The following is a 19,038-nucleotide window of genomic DNA, read 5'->3' on the forward strand; positions in this document are numbered from 1 at the left end:
CTAGCTATGCCCCTAATTCTTTCATAGGATGAGGGCATTGTTGGCAATGCCATTTGTTGCCCTTCCACAATAGCCCTTGAACTGAAGAGGTTTGCTGGGACAGTTAATGGACATGGATGGCAGAGAGCCTCCTTCATTAAAAGACATTTGTGAACCAGATGAGTGTTTACAATAAGCATTGCCACTGTCACCAATACGGAGCAAGAAGCCTCACAACACCAGGTTAAAGTCCAACAGGTTTATTTGGTAGCAAATACCATAAGCTTTCGGAGCACTGCTCCTTCGTCAGATGGAGTGGAAATGTGCTCTCAAACAGTGCAAACAGACAAAATCAAGTTGCAGAATACTGATTAGAATGCGAATCCTACAGCCAGCCAGGTCTTAAAGGTACAGACAATGTGGGTGGAGGGAACATTAAACACAGGTTAAAGAGATGTGTATTGTCTCCAGACAGAACAGCTAGTGAGAACAGCTAGTGAGACGAAGGAGCAGTGCTCCGAAAGCTTATGGTATTTGCTACCAAATAAACCTGTTGGACTTTAACCTGGTGTTGAGACTTCTTACTGTGTTCACCCCAGTCCAACGCCGGCATCTCCACATCATGACTACCAATACGGAGGCCAGCTGCTGCGGTGGGATTTAAACCCATATCCCCAGAGCATTAGCTGGGATTTCTAGATTACCAAACCAGTGACATTACCACAATGGCACCATTTCCTCCATTGTCATTTTTGTCTCCTCCACCATAGCTACAGCACTAGCGCAATCCAACAATGTGGAAATTTGCCCACGAATGCCTTGTTCACAAAAAGGACAAATCTAATCCATCCAATTACTGTCCAGTCGATCAGTGATGAAAGGTGCTGGCAACAATGTTATCAAGCAGCACTTACTCAGCAATATCTCGTGCCCAGTTTGGGTTCAGCCTCATTACAGCCTCAATAGAAACATGCACGGAAGAGCTGAATTCCAGGTGAGAGACTCCCCTTGACATCAAAGCAGTATTTGACAATTATAGAATTAAGCAGCTCTAGCAAAATTAGCACCAATGGGAATCAAGAGAAACTCACCACTGGCTGGAGCAAGACCTACCACAAAGGTCGATGGAAACCAATCATCACTTGGTCTTGTCTTGATGATAGAGGGTGGGTGTAGAGGGTTGCTTTTCAAACTGGAGGCCTATGATCAGCGATGTGCCTCAGGGATCAGTGCTGGGTCCACTGTTATTTGTCATTTATATTATTCGGATGAGAATTTAGGAAGCATGGTAAGTTTGCAGATGACACCAAGATTGGTGGCATAGTGGACAGTGAAGGTCATCTCCGATTGCAACGGAATCTTGATCAATTGGGCAGTGGGCTGATGGATGGCAGATGGAGTTTAATTTAGATAAATGTGAGGTGATGCATTTTGGTAGATCGAACCAGGGCAGGACCTGCTCAGTTAAAGGAAGGGCGTTGGGAAGAGTTATAAAACAAAGATCTAGGGGTAGAGGTACACAGCTCCTTGAAAGTGAAGTCACAGGTGGACAGGATAGTGAAGGCGGCATTCGGCATGCTTGGTTTCATTGGTCAGAGCATTGAATACAGGAGTTGGGCGTCTTGTTGAAGTTGTACAAGACATTGGTAAGGCTTGGAATACTGTGTACAGTTCTGGTCACCCTATTATAGAAAGGATATTATTAAAATATAGAGAGAGCAGAGTAGATTTACTCAGATGCTACCGGGACTTGATGGTTTGAATTATAAGGAGAGGCTGGAGAGACTGGGACTCTTTTCCCTGGAGTGTAGGAGACTTAGGGGTCTATAAAATAATGAGGGACATAGATCAGTTAGATAATCAACACCTTTTCCCAAAGGTAGGGGAGTCTAAAACTAGAGAGCATAGGTTTAAGGCAAGAGATACAAAAGGGTCCCGAGGGGCAATTTTTTCCCCACACTGAGGGTGGTGAGTGTCTGGAACAAACTGCCAGAGGTAGTACAGGTGGGTACAATTTTGTCTTTTAAAAAGCATTTAGACAGTTACATGGGTAGGATGGGTATAGAGGGAAATGGGCCAAATGCGGCCAATTGGGACTAGCTTAGTGGTTAAAAAAAAAAAGAGGGTGGCATGGACATGTTGGGCCGAAGGGCCCATTTCCATGCTGTAAACCTCTGACTTCTTCAGGACATCATTCAAGGAGTTCCTCAGGCTTATTGCATTTTCCCGACTACTGATTTTAGGCTAACTGGTTTGTAAATCCCCATTTTCTGCCTCCCTTCTTTTAAATATTTACCACCCTCCAATCACCAGGACTGGTCCAGAATTGTGGAAAACAACCAAAACATGCACCACTTGCATGGACACCTCCGTTAGTACCCTGCAATGTAGATCAGGCCCTAGGGATTTATCAGCTTTCAGTCCCATTAATTTCACCAGTATTATTTTTCTAGGAATATTAATTTCCTTCAATTCCTCCTCTCACCCTTGATTCCTTAGCTTTTCTGGGAAAGTATTTGTGTCTTCCTCCATAAAGACAACAATGAAGTAGTTGTTTAATTGCTCTACCATTTCCTTGTTCTCCATTATAAATTCTTCTCTTTTGGACTGTAAGAGACTTTTGTCTTCATAGAATCATAGAAACCCTACAGTACAGAAAGAGGCTATTCGGCCCATCGAGTCTACACCGACCACAATCCCACCCAGGCCCTACCCCCATATCCCTACATATTTTACCCACTAATCCCTCTAACCTACACATCTCAGAACACTAAGGGGCAATTTTAGCATGGCCAATCAACCTAACCCGCACATCTTTGGACTGTGGGAGGAAACCGGAGCACCCAGAGGAACCCATGCAGACACGAGGAGAATGTGCAAACTCCACACAGACAGTGACCCAAGCCGGGAATCGAACCCAGGTCCCCGGAGCTGTGAAGCATCAATGCTAACCACTGTGCTACCATGCTGCCCGCACTAATAATATACTTATAGAAGCTTTTATAGTCTGCTTTTATGTGAATTTATCTTGACTCAGTTTCCTGTTAAACAATCCTCCATCCTTAACTATCTTGTTGAGCGTAGTCAGACATTTTAATATGAAATGGCTACCTGGATTATGTTCTGTAAAGATTACTGGATCCAAAGGAGCCAAGTACCAGAATGGCATTACGACTTTCAGCAGAGGTGGGAAAAGGAGAATCCACAATCAGCTCTCAATATTAACTTTATGTTTATTTATTTGTCACAAGTAGGCTTACATTAACACTGCAATGAAGTTACTGTGAAAATCCCCTAGTCGCCAAACTCCGACGCCTGTTCGGGTACACTGAGGGAGAATTTAGCATTGCCAATGTACTTAACCAGCACATCTTTCAGACTGTGGGTGGAAACCAGAGCATGCGAAGGAAACCCATGCAGACACGGGGAGAACATGCAAACTCCACAGAGTAACCCAAGCCAAGTATTGAATCTGGGTCCCTGGCGCTGTGAGACAGCAGTGCTAACCATTGTGCCACCGTCTGCCCTGCTAAGTTCTACTGTTAACTCATTGATGTATCATGTATTGTCATAGCAACCTGTTGCAAGTTTCTGGAAAAGATAATTTGAATGATGGCGTATAGTGTTATAATATATTAAGTATTCGATTTAAATGGTGACATTCAAGGGGAAAAACACTTCAAATGATTTAGATTACGACAGTTCAGAAAAGATGAAAAGGAGGCTCGATTGGAGCATAAACACTGGCACTGACGAGTTGGGCTAAATGGCCTGTTTCTGTGCCGTTTGCAACGTTTTAGTATAATGTTTATAAATCCGTTCAAAACTGAGCACAATCTCAAGGGTGTAGTTGGGAAAAGGAATAAGAATCTTTATATACAATAGGACAAAACTGAAGCATTTCCAAGTCGGGTCTGGTTCACTGTTTGAATTGTATTTCTGTTCAGGAAGATGCTAAATAACTATGTTATTTGCAAAGCCTTCCTCTAAAGATATTTAGACGATAAGCAGTGAAATATTGCGTGTTTCTTTCCCAGCCACTGAACTATTAAGATGCCAAAGCCCAGCAGCAAATTAAGTATAAACTCCCCGCAAGAAGGCAACGCGCACAACAAATTTGCATGACGAGAATGTGTACAAGCAGGTCCACTGAAAACATCTCGACGACCTTCTAGAATGATCTACAAAATCTCCATCGCCCTACCACCCAAAAAAAAACAAGCATGCGTAAAGGCGTTGATAAAAGTAAAGGCGGTCGCTGCAACCAAGAAAACTCCAGGGCATGGAAACGATCACACCCGACAAACACTAAAACAGACACATCTGCACCAAAACGCTGTTATTGTGCAAAATAAGTCAACTTTTGTCGACCCACTATCATAGATTTCCTTTTTCCAATACAAAAGTAAATCGGCTCCCGCCAGTAAAGCGACACTTTGGCCACCAGTAAACAAGGTATAATTATTGTTTTCTAATCAAATAAAAAAAACGAAACTGCTTAAATCCGTCTTCTACGCGCATATGTTTGTACAGAAGTCAATATAGATAGGTATAGTTAAGAAATATCATCTCGAAATGTAAAAAAGTGATGAAGTAGCGGTCAAGCCTGGTAACCACAACTGACCACTAGTAAACAAGGTACAATTATTGTTTTGCAAGACAGAAACGGAACTGGTCAAGTCCGTCTTCTACGTGCATATGCTTGTACAGAAGTCAATACAAATGGGTGCAGTTAATGAAAAAAATCTCCAAATATAAAAGTGCTGGCCGAGCCTGGTAACCACAAACAGATACTCCCTCCTCCCCCCACCGAGCCAAGAGACCATCGCCGCAGCTCCTGGCTGGGAGTGTGTGGCGCATGCGTACTTGCTGTTGCTGGCTCTGCAGCCACGGGGCGCGTGCGCAGTGCAGCCCAGCGGCCGGCACTCAATTTGGCGGCTGCTCGAACAAGTCCCCGGGGCTGATCCCCACACTTACCTGTCCGGGCCCAAACAACGCGAGCTCGGCACGCACCGCTCCGGCCTCGATGGTCTCCGACCGTCAACCGTCTGAAAGTATGGCCTTGACTCGGTTCAAAAACGCTGCAGCCGCAGTCTCCCCAAATTGCTGCGCTCTCTTCCGACTTTTTTTTATTTTCCTCTTGTGTGTATATGTCCGCTTCCCCCCCCCTCCGCCACCACCGCCGACGAGATATTTTCTTCGCTTAATGGTCAGGCAAGCTGCGTCACCAACCGAATCCGCAACCGGAAGTGGCGTCATGGGGGCTGAGCTGAGCGGCCATTGGCTGGCGGGCGGTGCGGTTACGTCATCGAGAAGCCAGCCGCTGCTGTCAAAGGCAGGGCGTTGCCATGGAGCCCGGGATGGGAGCGGCAGCGAGTCAAAGCGTTCAGGGGTCAGCCTGCAGGAGGAACAACATCTCCCAACTAATCACCCTCTCTCTCTCTATACATACATTAAATTTACTACATATTCCATTTTAATCAGGGGAGCTGCAATGTTCAGTTTGGCATATTACAAATCAATATGCCATTTTGACGGTTTACTTTTGTATATTGCAACTGTACTTTATGCTTTATTGATCACAATGGGAGGATGTAATGATATATATATTAAATTTACTACATATTCCCCTACATCAGGGGAGCTTCAATGTTCAGTTAGGCATTTTACAAATTAAGGTGCCACTTTGACTTTATTTTTGGATCTTACTACTGCAGCTTATGTGATGATTTACTAATTACAATGAGAGGGTGTAATAAATAGGCATTGTAGTGAGAGTGGAGGCTAATGCTGTACACACTGGCACTGTAATGCCCGTGCTGGAATGTGATGCTGCAGTAATGCAGTCAAAACTGGCACTGTAATTTTTTTTTAAAATTGGTACTTATTCTAATCAAAGTAGCCAATTCAAATTATGTCCAATCATGGTCCCCACACGAGGGACAAACAAGATCGAAGCTGACAAGACATTGCATCGCATCTTGGGCTTGATCAAACAAAATGCAAGCTAACAGGATGAGGCATTGCACCCACTCCTGGGTTTGATCTAACAATTCGTCTTAGCCAAAAGGCCAAGTTGGCATTAAAAAATTGCATTCGGTATAATCTCGGTTTAACCTCATTGATTACCTTGATTCTTTACCCGAGCTTAGGCAAACCATGATCGCAGGCATCAGCACATCCCAAGTGCAGTGGGCTCGCCTCATTCCCTGCTTAATCATGGTTTCATGCCTGCCACTGTAATCTTTATGCAATGAGTAACTGACACAACAATGCTACAAAATACAACAGGCCATTCAGTATCCCAAGTGACAAGTCTTGATTGTGAGACTATAGAGACAGTGGGCTATTTGATACAAGTAATTATCATGCTGACCCTAATCTTAAAAATGTCACACATTTGGAATTACAGCATGGTTCAAGTAAAACTGTCAGTTGTTGCACCACACCATTACCTTTCTGAGGTCAGGAAAGACAAAGTAGTAAAAACAGAAGGTGCTGGAAAAACTCAATAAATCTTTCATTTGCTTTTTTACGAATGTATAGACATTTGCCTTTGTGTCGTCCATAACTTTAAGGCACCAATTTTAGGAAGTTACTGAATGAGTTTGGATTGAGGAAAGGTAAATGTCTTTTGACAAACGCATGAATTGCCAATACTGTAAATGAAACTAAAAGTAAGTGACTGGTCTAAATGGATTGGGTAGTCATTCATTCTGAGAATATGGGAATTGCTGGAAAGGCCTGTATTTATTGCCCATCCTGGTTGTCCTTGAGAAAGTGGTGGGTGCCTTATTTTGTAACTGCTGCAGTGCATATGGTGGTGGTACTCCCACAGTACTGTTGGTTCATAGCAATATATGTCCAAGTCAGGATGATGTGTTACTTGGAGAGGAACTTGGGATTGATAATATTCCCATTCACTTGTTGCCCTTGCCTCTCCACTTTTTTTTATCTTTTCACGGGATGCGGGCATTCCTGAATTTATTGCCCATCCTAATTGTTCTTGAACTTTCGAGGCCATTTCAGAACACAGTTAAGGCACAACCACATTGCTGTGGGTCTGGAGTCACATGTAACTCAGATCAGGAAAGGACAGCAGATTTCCTTCCTTAAAGGAAATTAGCGAACCAGATGGGTTTATACAAAAAAGATGACAACTTCATAGTACTCATTAATGGGACGAGATTTATATTCCAGATTTATTAATTCAATTCTAATTCAATTTCAGGTATCATCCCAGGGCGCTGGATTATTAGTCCAGTGACATTACCACTACACCACTATCTTCCCCCCAGAAGTTTTGGATTTTGGAGGTGCTGCCAAAGAAGACTTGGCAACTTGCTGCAGTGTACACTGTAGATGCAAAAGCCAAAATATATTGGAGGTGGAAGGAATGGCGATATAGACTGAGAGCTGATTAAGCAATCAAGAGTATTGATTGAATACACAAACCGTGTAGTCACGCTAAACCTTTACAAATATTCTGGTTAGGCCTCAGCTTGGGTATTCTGTACCATTCTGGATACCAAACTATGGGTGAAACGTGAAAGCACCAGAGAGAATACAGAGGGGATTTAGCAGAATGATACAAATGACAAAGGACTTCAGTTATATTGGGAAATTAAACAAACTGGGATTGTTCTCCTTGCAACAGAGAATATTAAGAGGAGACCTTATAAAGGTCTTCAAAGATATGAAGCATGTTGATACAGCAAGTATGGAGAAAATACTTCCTGAAGTCAGTAGGTCTGTAATCAGAAGGCATAGATTTAAAATAGTTAACAAAGGTACTAAGTAGAAACAAAGGTACTAAGTAGAATACTGAGGCATATAGAGGAACAGAGGGACGTGTGCAGACTGCATGTCCCCAAATCCCTGAAGGGTAACACGGTTGATGGATAAGATGGTTAAGAAGGCATATGGTATACTTTCCTTTATTAGCTGATGTACAGAATAAAAGACAGGGAGGTAATGCTAGAACTGTATAACTCACCAGTTAGGCCACAACTGTGCAGCCTGACCGCATTATAGGAAGGATGTGATCACCCTGGAGACGATTCAGAGAAGGTTTGCAAGGCTAGTTTTACTTGACTACTGAGGTCAACCAGTTCTCTTGTACTTGAACCATGCTGTAATTCCAAATGTGTGACATTTTTAAGATTAGGGTCAGCATGATAATTACTTGTATCAAGCCCCAAAGTGGCCGCCGCCCTCAGCAAAGCCGAAAGGAAAGAGTGATCTGACTTTGGAGAAACAATGCAGTGAACACAATAGAAATAAGAAATAAACGAGTTACTGCTGGAAGTATGAACTGCAGGTCCGGACAGATGCACAAATGATGGGGGCGATTTTGAGCCCACACTCTCCATGCGCGGGATCGGTGGCACGTGTGCCAAATCTGGAGAGAACTCGGAAAAAGCAATTCGCACGGGCGAGTTTCTAAGTTCTGGTGGCAATCTTCCAAAAAGAATCCTGGGGTAGTCATACCAAAAAAATTAGAAGTGCTGAACAAGCGGGAGAGAATCGCACTCATTTTTGGGCAAGCTCGCAAGCACAATTGTGTGGCATTTTGTGCAAAACAAATGAGGCAAAGTGGATTGATGCCAATCGGGGGGAGTGGGCAGAGTCTATTCTTGCCAGGAAGCCGGTTGCTGACTACAGGGGGTGCTATTGCACATGTGCCTTGATCTCTCAGAGAGATCTGTCACTCACCGTGCTCCCCCTTCCCAGATATCACACCCCCAGACATCACCTCCCCCTTACCCTGGCCCTGGATCACTGGGCTCCCAGGCCGATTGCTGGCAACCCCAGTCGATCACTGGCCGAAATAAGAATTTAAATATTACAATTAGCCTCACGCCTTTTCCAAGCATGAGGCTGATTTCGATGGCAGATCGGGGCCAGTAAGATCACAAAAGGTGAGAAACCAGGTACAAAACCTGTTTTTCACCTCATAATCTTATCTGCTTCCACGTCGATCCACCGGCGTGACAAGCTGGTAAGACTGGGAGTGTCTCGGAGGGGAGTGTTGAACCGTTGGAGAAAATCTCCATTACAAAGGAGGAAGTGTTAGGTTTGTTAGAGAATATAAAGACTGACAAATCCCCAGGGCCTGATGGAATCTATCCAAGGCTGCTCAGGGAGACGAGAGGTGAAATCGTTGGGCCTCTGACGCAAATCTTTGTCTCGTCACTGGACGCAGGTGAGGTCCCAGAGGATTGGAGGATAGCTAATGTGGTCCCGTTATTTAAGAAGGGTAGGAAGGATAACCCGGGTAATTATAGGCCGGTGAGCTTGACGTCCGTGGTGGGGAAGTTGTTGGAGAAGATTCTTAGAGAAAGGATGTATGCGCATTTAGAAAGGAATAAACTCATTAACGATAGTCAGCATGGTTTTGTGAGAGGGAGGTCATGCCTCACTAACCTGGTGGTGTTTTTTGAAGAAGTGACCAGAATGGTTGACGAAGGAAGGGCCGTGGATGTTGTCTATATGGACTTTAGTAAAGCGTTTGACAAAGTCCCTCATGGTAGGCTAGTGAAAAAGGTTGGATCTCATGGGATAAAGGGGGAGGTGGCTAGATGGGTGGAGAACTGGCTTGGTCATAGAAGACAGAGGGTGGTAGTGGAAGGGACTTTTTCCGGCTGGAGGCCTGTGACTAGTGGTGTTCCGCAGGGCTCTGTATTGGGACGTCTGCTGTTTGTGATTTATATAAATGATCTGGAAGAAGGAGTAACTGGGGTGATCAGTAAGTTTGCGGACGACACAAAACTGGCAGGACTTGCAGATAGTGAGGAACATTGTCAGAGGCTACAGAAGGATATAGATAGGCTGGAAATTTGGGCAAAGAAATGGCAGATGGAGTTCAATCCTGATAAATGCGAAGTGATGCATTTTGGTGGGAATAATGTAGGGAGGAGCTACACGATAAATGGAAGAACCATAAAGGGTGTAGAGACGCAGAGGGACCTGGGTGTGCAAGTCCACAGATCTTTGAAGGTGACGTCACAGGTGGAGAAGGTGGTGAAGAAGGCATATGGCATGCTTGCCTTTATAGGACGGGGCATAGAGTATAAAAGTTGGGGTCTGATGTTGCAGATGTATAGAACGTTGGTTCGGCCGCATTTGGAATACTGCGTCCAGTTCTGGTCGCCACACTACCAGAAGGACGCGGAGGCTTTGGAGAGAGTACAGAGGAGGTTTACCAGGATGTTGCCTGGTATGGAGGGGCTTGGTTATGAGGAGAGATTGGGGAAACTGGGGTTGTTCTCCTTGGAAAGACGGAGGATGAGGGGAGACTTAATAGAGGTGTATAAAATTATGAAAGGCATAGATAGGGTGAACGATGGGAAGCTTTTCCCCGGGTCGGTGGTGACGTTCACGAGGGGTCATAGGTTCAAGGTGAAGGGGGGGAGGTTTAACACAGATATCAGAAGGACATATTTTACACAGAGGGTCGTGGGGGCCTGAAATGTGTTGCCGGGCAAGGTGGTGGAGGCGGACACACTGGGAACGTTTAAGACTTATCTAGACAGCTATATGAACGGAGTGGGAATGGAGGGATACAAAAGAGTGGTCGAGTTTGGACCAGGGAGCAGCGCGGGCTAATTGTTCTTTGTTTCTCGTTTCAAGGCTTCATTCTATGATCATCTTGCTGGTGCCAGTACAGAGCGAGACTGTGGATAGTTGGGAACCTGTCTCGGGGGCAGGGAATTCAGATGGTGTTCGTAAAGCAGAAGTGGAAATGAATAGGGTTGGGAAGCATTTTCTGATCAGGGCCAGTGTGATCTCCTGGACTCGTTTCGATCGCCACAGGGGGTCGGAGAGGAATTTCCCAGATTTTTTTTTCCCCATATTGGCCCTGGGGTTTTCACTCTGGGTTTTCGCCTCTCCCTGGAGATCACATGGTCTGGAATGGCGGGGTGGGGGTGAGTTAATAGGTTGTGATGAACAAAGCATCGTAGCTGTGAGGGACAGCTCGGTGGATAGGATATTAGGATGTAGATAGGCTGGAAAATTGGGCGGGGATCCTGGATTCAGGATTCAATCCTGGACCGGGGAGCGGCGCGGGCTTGGAGGGCCGAAGGGCCTGTTCCTGTGCTGTATTGTTCTTTGTTCTTCTTTGTTCTTTTGCTAGCTACAAGGAAAAGTCATAGAATGGGTTTTTGTGAAACTGAGGAGGCTGGGAACAGGTTTATGTGTCCAAAATTATGAGGGGCCTAGAGAGGATAGAAAGGACCTGGTTCCTGTAGCAGAGAGATCAATGACTTTAAGGGCTCTGCCAAAAGGCTGGAAAGTGGGATTAGGCTGTGTACTTCTGTTTGAGCTGGCATAGATGGATTAAATGGCATTTTTCTTGGCTGAAAATGTATCTCTAAAAGAGAGAAATGAGAAGAAATTTATTCACTCAGAAGATTGTTAATATCTGGAACGCACTGTCTGAAAGGGTGGACGAATCAGGTTCCATCGGAATTTTAAAATGACACAATCTTGAAGATGACTAATTTGCAGGGTTATGGGGAAACAGCTGAGGTGTGGGACTAAATTAGGACGATGGGCTCAGTGCCCTGCCATACTGTAAGATTCCATGATTCTGATTTGTGAGATTTGTGCTGATTGAGCCGTGAAATTGAATAGATTAACTGAACAATAAGTTAGATGTGATAACTGAATTGAAGTTATGGCAAAGAGAGCTGAGTGAATTCCTGAATGAGTCATTACAGTTCTATAAATATGATAAAAGTCAATATTGCAAGATGCTGATTGAATAAGATGCTGACCAAAGGAAGCTTGTGCTGAGATAACATGAAAGAGGGAATTTTGCCTGAGTAGGAGTTGAGCTTCGAGATGGATCGAGGCTCATTACATTTTCTGAATATTTTATAATGTTTGTACTTGTTAATAGCTGAGCAGGTAGGAGTATAAACATGGCAATATTACGAGCTAGGTTGGTGTTTGTGCAGCATGCATGCTGCAGAATATCTTGATTCTGCAAAGTGTTCAGGAGTGCACATGCATACCTTGTACTAAATCTTGAGTACCATGCATGTGCTGTTATTCATCTTCTGTTGCAGGAATGTGGCTCAGGGCAAGTGAAGTCTTTGTTCAAAATTCAAATCCAGATCAAATGTATTTGTGCACTAGTGTTTGTTGCATTATCAGCATTTCTTACATTGGTGTTTACCCTTTATCACTTCATAGAGATGTGTCTTACTACTACTTTTAGTATCTTTTCTAGATGCTGCCCTTGTAGGAAAGATGTGGATTGGCTAGCTGCTGAATGTGACTCAGGATGAAACCACTCTTGGTGATGGACATTCAAGTCCCCCACTTAGAGTACATTCTGTACTCTTGTCACTTTAAATGCTTCCTCCAAGTGGTGTTCAACACGGAGAAGTACTGATCTTTCAGCTGAGGAGGTGGGGGGGTGGGGCAGTAGGAGATTTCCTTGTCCATGTTGGACCAGGTGCCATGAGATATCATGGGGTCCAGACTCGATGTTCAGGTCTCCCAGGGCAACTCCCTCCTGACTATATGCCACTGTGCTGCCACCTCTGCCGGGTCTGCCCAGTTGGTGGGACAGGACATATCCAGGAATGGTGATGGTGGTGTCTGCGACATTATGTGTAAGGTCTGATTCCATGAGTATGACTATATCAAGATGTTACTTGACTAGTCTGTGAGATAACTCTCCCAATTTTTGCACTAGCCCCCAGGTATTAGTAAAGAGAACTTTGCAGAGTCAACAGGGCTGGGTTTGCTGTTGTCATTTCAGGTGCCCAGGTCAATCCGGGTGGTCTGCCCGGTTTTATTCCTTTTTGTTTTCTTTGTAGTGGTTGAATTCAACTGAGTGACTTGCTAGGCCATTTCAGAGGACATTTAAGAATCAACCACATTGCTGTGGTTCATGCTCTTTGCATAGCAGCTCTTTCCTTTTGCTTTTCTCCCTGTAACTCTCATTTTCTCTCTTACTCTGTTTCTCTTTCTTTGTCAGGTGAGCTATGGAGTAGCACAGAACAGGGGTGATAGTGTTTGTGGTATGATATGATGTGGTGGAAAAAGAAATCACCAACTGCCAGGATTGAATTCAGGGTAAATGTTTGCAAAGGAAGTATAAACTTCAGCAGCTTTCTTCCCCAAGAGCTGGAGCTTTGTCCTTGTTCTATCACACCTACCGTGTTTCCTACTCCTTCATACCAACCATTTCCCTTCATACATTTGCATTCCTAATCAATACCCTATCTCTTCGTCTTTGAACAACCACTTACTACTCCCTGCATCCTCTCCACTCCGACCCATTCCCCCCTGTAGTAACTTCGTCAAGCAACACTGCTTTATTCAAACAAAGGGTCATGTACACAGCTTTCAACAAATCAAGGCCTGTGCTCTGGACCTACATAACTCGCGGTCTAGGACGTGTGTGTGGGTTTTAAACTTCTGCCACTCGTCTCTCATTGGGCAAGCTCTCACTCACTCACTCGGGAAACTTGTATTCCACAAAGCCCACAGGGAGATTATTAATGATGTCCCACGTCCTTCATATGCACTATAACATCCCACCCCCCTGGTCCATAGCTCTCCCAGTACGCCCGCTGGGAAGGAGTTCTTTTTGCCGCTTGGCAACCGGTTTGAAGACAACTTGTGGTGGCGCCAGGTCTGGAGGCATGAACCTAATTGGAGACTTCCATTTTTGGAAGGAAAGTTGAAGGATCAGTGACGCGGGTTCCTCTTCAGGGTTGATATCGCTCGGAGCGCCTGCTTCCTCAGCTTCCACCTCGGAGACTGTTTCTCTGTTGTCTGGAAGAATGGGCTTCAAGATAGCCTCAAGCTGTTGTCCTGTACTGGTAGCAGCAGTGTCCTTCATGGCCCGGTTTACGGCTTACAGCACAAGCCCCTACATAATCCCCGGTCCAGGCTGTGAGCGCAGGTTTTAAACTCCACTTGTCTTTCATTGGGCAAGCTCCTACTCGTTCAATAGGGAAACAGTCCACAAAGCCCACATGAGATCTATTAATGACACCATGTGTCCTTTGTGGCCACTATAGCAACCCCTAAGGTTGTCAGAGGCCAACTCACCCTCAAGCAAATTCCCTCATCCCTTTCAGCCCTGGGACTGAATCATGGCTGACATCTTCTGACAGATCACCATCTGTCATTTCCACCATGACCCCAGCACCATATATATTCTACCTCTCTTCCTTACCTCCTGAAGGAACCATTCTCTTTGTGACACCATAATTAACTCTTCCATTTTCCTAACACCTGCTCTACTTCCTCTGGCACCTTGCTGTGAAAGTCCAAGAGAGGCAACACTTGCCCATTCACCTCCTTCCACACTACTGTCCAGGACACCAAGCACTCCTTTTAGGTGAGAAAGCACCTGTACTTCTGTCAATCATCCATACTGCTTATGGCTCATGGATCTCATTTACAATGGGCAGCTCAATGAAGATACGATGATGGCTTTACTGACCACCTTCATTTTGTCACAAATGCAACCTTGGGCTGAATTTTTAATCAGGATTGGGAACTGGGCATTGGGCACAGGTCACATCCCCAAACAGCTTGCTCTAGACACACCCATTTCAGCCAATTAAAAGCCAGGGGGCTGGTGTGCTGTCCAATCAGGAATGATGGGTGGGTTCACAAAACTGAAGGGCCAATTGGTGGCCCTTCAACACTCAGATCAGCAGCTCCACCAGCCGAGGTGGGAGCTGTCAATGTGAGGCCACAGTTAAGAAGGGACAGGCAGGTAAATTAATTTTATTTTTAAAAATGCCTCAGCCGCCTGGCCATGATCCTCGAACGTGAATCCCTTCCCAACCTGAGCCCACCATGTTGGCCTGGACTATGGGCTGCCTGTATTGCTGACTGAAAATACAATGAATTAATTATATCTAATTTGCCTAAATTGGCTAACCATGCTTGCCAGCAGGCAGTCAATCTGACCCCGAGCTAGCCTCTTTCAAATTGGCTCAAGGTTCCAATCATGACAGGGAACCGGCAGATCCAGATTGTGGACCATCCACTTCTAATCCAGATGCTGACCTTTTTAAAAATCCAGCCCCTTGAGTTCCCTATCTTTGGCCACTTCAATTCTCATTTCATTCTGTCTTTACCTTTTGCTAGCTACATGAGCCCACTGGAGCTCAACACAATCTCAGGGAATAGCATTGTTTCTTTCAACTGGGCCTTCAGCTTTAACATTTATTTTAATTCCTGTGTCCCTTAATTGTAGCTTCAATTTTCTCTTTGGCAAGGATGGTCTGATGTGGAGGAGATATATTAGTTCAGTGATTGGGCTGAAGAGATTCCATTGAAACACAAAGCTGGTTGGATAGTCTGGTTGGATAGTCTGCACCCTTGGTGTTAATCGTCATTTTTCTTCTCCAAAGTTGCTGAGTCATTCAAGTTTGTTCTGCTTTGCCAGTTTCTCACGTTTCCAATAAAAATGCTTCACCCATGCCGTTGGCTATTCATACCTTCTCTGTGTTCTATAAATGCCTTTAATTTATTCTATTTCTCTCATTTCTATTGTCACTTGGTAATACCAGTTCTGAGATTGAGTCATCTCTTTTCCACTGAATAAGGTCATTTTATTGCTTCTTGTGTGTATGTCTGTGTTTGTTTTTCCCTCCCCTTTCGCTGTGTTCTGCTCCTTCTAAAATGACGTTTATCTGTAATATCTTCCAGTTCTGAAAAAATGTTAATATCGTCTTTTCTACACAGATGTTGACCAACCTGCAGTGTTTTTATTTCAGGTTTCCGGCATCTGCGGCATTTGACTTAGATATCAATGAAAGCTCATCCTCAGAAGTAAGGAGAAAAAGCCCAAGGAGGGTCAGAGTTGAACCACAGAGATGGGTAGAAACTTTGATAAAGCATTAGGTGTTTAGAGGGATTTGGATTAGAGTGTGTTAGCCAAGTGGAGAAACCCTCACAATTAATGCCTCGCTAGCAGTTCTCAATAATATCAAGAGAGTGGGAGGCAAGAGGTAGTTTCCAGGTGGATTAGGGAGGCTTAAGGCAGCACTGAGGGTTCAGTATATGGGGAAGGCCTACTGATGAAAGAAATGGGTGTGGAAGCCTCCAAAAGCACAACGGCAAGCTCAGCATCACACTGAGTTCGAAATTTATTGAGTTGGGAATGTAAAAGAATGAAGCTAGGGCCCGAGCCTAGCATGGAATCAGGGTCAAAGCAGGGAAGGCCTGAGTAGAAAATAGAAATACGCCAAGGAGTGAGATAGAGTTGAAAGAAAGTGAAGAGGGGTAATCAGAGAGAGATTGGTATCCATGAGATTAATTTCTTCTCTCTCTCTGTTTAGGTGCGTGACTGTGTGTGCTTTCCCTCAGGTATGTAATACTACTGGTAGATTTGGACTAAATCCATCAATAGCAATGTAAAACTCCCTATGCTGACTTCCTAGGAATTCAGATCAGTAGAACCAGTTGAGCTAGAGCTGAGCATCTAGCTCTTATTTCCTATTTGTAAATTTGCTAAAAATGGATATATGTTCTACTATGCACATGCCTGAAATTCCATCTATGAGTGGTAGATTAGCGATAAAAAGTGGATACATTATCTAGATGGATTGAAAATTGACTCAGCAACAGAAAAGGCAACGATAATGTGAAATGTATCAGAAAAGTAACCATGGCCTTATGGGACTAGGTTTTCCACTCAGGCACAATTCAGAGTTTCAGTAATCATGCTCAGTTCCCAGCATTTAATGTTACTCTAATTGGAGTCTTGTCTTCTGGGAGTTGGGGAATTAACATGCTGTTATAGGACATATGAGCTGCGATAACTTAAAGGGTGCACCAGCACCAAATCCAAAATAGATTCTGGTAGCAGATTTAAAAACGTTTGTGGCTTTGGATCTATAAAATATACAGAAGGGCAGCAAACTCCAAAATTGGTAGCTGAGCCAGCAGAAGTTAGACGGAGAAAGAAGGCTTTCTTTGAGTCAGAGTGACACATACCTCCAAGGGAGTAGGAGCGGCAAGGGCTGGCAAGGGCAGTTGGTGCCATAATGATCATCCATGGGAACTTCAGTTTAATGACCTTATTAAGTCCCACATGCTAACAGAAAACAGCAAAAATGCATGTCTACCACTTCAAATGACTTCCCCCTCACACTCTTAAAGTGCATGAATTACATACCATCAATGTCAAGAAGACAGCATTGTGACCATTACATCCCAGCCTTCACCTGGAAATATTCTTACATTGAGAGCAATCAACCTTCTAAAAACCTCATATGGAATCTAATTGGTTACACGTGCAATTTTCTCCTACATGCTTTGTCCCCCGATCCCCCTACCACCTCCCCATTCTCACCTCACCCCATCCCCTCCTGCCAGCTGCTCTTCCCACCTTTGTCCATAACAGGCTGCATACTGACATTTGGATTTTCTTGCAGCTTTCACCAATGCGACTCGCACGGATGCAGCATCTTTGGAAAATATGTTACATGGCTTCTAGGTTGAGATGCATGGAAGCTTCCAGGGTGTGTTCATTTGTATACCTATTATGCAAATAATGGTATAAAATCAGTGAAGAACTAACACAAGTAACTGAACCAGCAAGAGATCTCTGTAAAATCTTCTAACTACAATATTCAGTCTGTGTTATTCAGCAGAATGGCAAGAAGGGGAGAAACATTGCTTTCTCAAATTACCACATTAATATTTTTATTACACTTGGTACAGAATTATGAAAGTTCAAATACAGTCTATTAACAGGAGGCAACAGCACATAGCATGAAATGTTAAATATGCAACTTCTGTCATTCAGACCTCCAAACCATTTATGGCAGGATAAAATGACTCATGGCTGTGGTCCCACCCAACTTGGGTATAAAGGGCAGAATTTCAAAATTTGCAGATGACTCAATACATTGAAATATTATGAATTGTGAAGGGAATTATAATAAATTTTAACAGGACATAGGTTGGTGGAATGGGTGCACATGTAGTAGATGTAAATTAAGTGTGCAGCGATTAATTTTGGTAGGGAGAACAAGGAAAGGCAATGGAAAATAAAGGTGCATCTCTGAAAGGGATACAGGAACAGATAGATCTGGTGTTATATGCGCACAAATCATTGAATGTGACAGAACAGATAGGGTGGTTAAAAGGGCATACAGAATCCTGGGCTTTACAAATAGTGAAATAGAACTTGATTTTGCCATCCCACTGAGGGGCATACCTGCACCTGGTAGGGGAAAAATAGATGGGGACTGGAATTCCAAAATTGCCACCTGATTCCCATTGGCTGCCATTTTATTTGCTGTGGAAAACCTGACAGGTTACAACCCAATATCCATGAAAAGGATGTTACTGCTTATCTTAATTTTGTTTTTCCTGGAGTTCAAAATTTCAGTGAGGTGGGGTTCTGATACCTATGTGAACAATATCAGGTCGGAGAGTTTGTGAACTATGGGAGATCCCTGTCTGGTGTCAGGAACATCTTGACAGGGAAGTAAAAGTTGACAGGAAGTAAAACCAGAGCTCCACATCATCAACAGGACAGGAAAGGCAACAAAAAGAGAAAATGCTGAAAAATCTCAGCACGTCTGACAAAGGGTCATCTGGACAAAGGGTCATCTGGAGTCGAAACGTCAGCTCTTTTCTCTACTTACAGATGCTGCCAGACCTGCTGATATTTTCCAGCATTTTCTCTTTTGGTTTCACATTCCAGCATCCGCAGTAATTTGCTTTCATTACAGGAAAGGCAACACATTGCTCAACCTTATCTTTTTTGCTTTGTCTTCCCCCACCCTCATCATTCTGCTGGGCACCAGCACATCCTAAAGCATAATTTCTACAGCAACCCTTTATATTGATCTTTAATTTATGAGAGTATTATAGTTTGGGACTGTAGCTTTAAATTTAAGGTAAATGAAGGAAGTCATGTGACCTGTTCTGAAGTCTGCCTATCAGTAAGCCTGGATGGTTTGATTGTTAGGGATCAAAGGAAGGTTTAGATTGTTTTGCTGGGAAGAAGGTGCAAACACTTAAAGATAGTGACAGTAATCTCTGAGTTTACCATGAGTA

At 44.0% G+C, this 19,038-nt stretch overlaps 1 protein-coding gene across 7 annotated transcripts in view; it reads right to left on the reverse strand.

Moving 5' to 3' along the window:
• The window catches only part of fam13b (family with sequence similarity 13 member B), a 108,693-nt gene extending 103,463 nt beyond the window's left edge, over positions 1-5,230 (reverse strand). For 3 of the 7 annotated variants that reach the window (XM_078230957.1, XM_078230958.1, XM_078230956.1), the window contains exon 1: positions 4,957-5,218. The gene's annotated coding sequence lies outside the window, so the exon portion shown is untranslated. Of the gene's footprint in view, positions 1-4,956 lie in introns of all 7 variants that reach the window. The other 4 variants (XM_078230963.1, XM_078230961.1, XM_078230960.1 and 1 more) reach the window with 3 other exon arrangements.
• Positions 5,231-19,038: the final 13,808 nt, after the last annotated feature.

This window comes from Mustelus asterias, chromosome 16, assembly GCF_964213995.1.
Source record: "Mustelus asterias chromosome 16, sMusAst1.hap1.1, whole genome shotgun sequence".
NCBI classification, from domain to species: domain Eukaryota; kingdom Metazoa; phylum Chordata; class Chondrichthyes; order Carcharhiniformes; family Triakidae; genus Mustelus; species Mustelus asterias.